A 1311-nucleotide genomic window follows, 5' to 3' on the forward strand; every position below is an offset into this window, starting at 1 on the left:
TAAAGTAGCCTATATAATAAACACAGCGTCAAAATTAGGAAAACAAGTGGGGCCTAGCGTGTATACATTAGTACTCTCTCATAATTGGATCAATGGGATTGTGATCAATTAGGCTTGGAGTTGACTGATGCAGAACGAGTGCTGACTGTCACGCAAACAGCAGAGCGGCAGCCGGGCAGGGACCTCGTGCTTCGTCGCTCCATCGTCTTTTTTCAGCCCCAGCAAACAATAGATACGTCATGTGTGCTAAATCCCAATAAGCTACTAATGTCTGTGAAAATATATGTCGGGAGTAGGGACAGTGACGTAGCCAATGCCAGGGAAAACCTCAGAAGGGGAATCGAGCGAGAGAGCAAGGTGTTCTGTGGCACTGGGATAGAATCACAGCTCCGCGATTTAACTTCGATACTTCTCCGTTGCTTTACCAATTCTAAGTCAGTCAATCGCCTATCAGAAACAAAATAGACACGCACGCAAACATTTCACCTCGTGATATACAATTCAAATGTAAAGAAAACACGTGTAGATGATGCATATTATTTCAAAAACATGTAAAAATGTTACGAAACCGTTTATCCTACTGCATTTAGTAACGATGTAAAGACGACGTTAGCTGCACGGCGTGGTGACCGGTGGAATTGTTACATGGTCCTATGATCCTATGTCCGATAGTTCTTTGAAGTTGAGAAATATCGCGATTCTGTCGTGTGATAATGTCATTTCACGTGTCAATATCAGAGCGACATTATTTCAAAGTGATACACTTTGCTGTGAAAGATCTCCAAGTCTGTATTCATTCATATCGTACCCAAAGGTTGCAGAACAGCTACACATTTACGCACAAATGTTTTTAAATAGTCAAGTCTTACCTTGCTTGGTATGGTGTGTAAAAAAAAAAGTCACTGGGAAATATTCGCAGAAAAATATATATCCCAGGATGATGTCCACATTGTCGGAGATAGAGCCTTCAACTGTAACAAATAATCCTGATGTCAGTGTACCAATTAACCAGAGAGAGAGAGAGAGAGAGGGGGGAGGGAGCGGGGATTGGAGAGAGAGAGAGAGAGAGAGAGAGAGAGAGAGAGAGAGAGAGAGAGAGAGAGAGAGAGAGAGAGAGAGAGAGAGAGAGAGAGAGAGAGAGAGAGAGAGAGAGAGAGAGAGAGAGAGAGAGAGAGAGAGAGAGAGAGAGAGAGAGAGAGGGGGGTTGGAGTGAGAGACGGAGCTAAGAACTACCATATCCAATTACACTAGACAAATAAAACGCTAAAAAAATACACTGTACAACCGGTATGGCCATCTGCTTATAGTCCA

At 43.0% G+C, this 1311-nt stretch overlaps 1 protein-coding gene across 1 annotated transcript in view; it reads right to left on the minus strand.

Moving 5' to 3' along the window:
* LOC129851372 (poly(rC)-binding protein 2-like) overlaps nt 1-1036 on the minus strand; it is a 173041-nt gene extending 172005 nt beyond the window's left edge. Inside the window, exon 1 of the mRNA XM_055917875.1 lies at nt 870-1036. The gene's annotated coding sequence lies outside the window, so the exon portion shown is untranslated. The remainder of the gene's footprint in view (nt 1-869) is intronic.
* Between the last annotated feature and the right edge of the window lie 275 nt (nt 1037-1311).

This window comes from Salvelinus fontinalis, chromosome 3, assembly GCF_029448725.1.
Source record: "Salvelinus fontinalis isolate EN_2023a chromosome 3, ASM2944872v1, whole genome shotgun sequence".
In the NCBI taxonomy this organism is placed as follows: Eukaryota; Metazoa; Chordata; class Actinopteri; order Salmoniformes; family Salmonidae; genus Salvelinus; species Salvelinus fontinalis.